Source organism: Penaeus monodon, chromosome 31, assembly GCF_015228065.2.
Source record: "Penaeus monodon isolate SGIC_2016 chromosome 31, NSTDA_Pmon_1, whole genome shotgun sequence".
Lineage (NCBI taxonomy): Eukaryota > Metazoa > Arthropoda > Malacostraca > Decapoda > Penaeidae > Penaeus > Penaeus monodon.
In genome coordinates, this window is record NC_051416.1 from 24,072,786 (window position 1) to 24,073,003 (window position 218).

The window sequence follows — 218 nt, forward strand, 5'->3', positions numbered from 1 at the left end:
TCAGGAAAATTTTAATTCTTAGCTATAATCATCTTCCTTTGCTTTCCACATGATTTTTCTTGATGTAAATGTAGAAGAATGTTACTGTGTTCCAGATGCAGACACATTGAAAGTGGAGTGGTAGTATATATTAACCCAAAAAGAACAATATAAGCTGTGTAAATTAGGTATAACATTTACCTAAGGCAAAGGAGGACAATATTTTTTTACTGTGTATT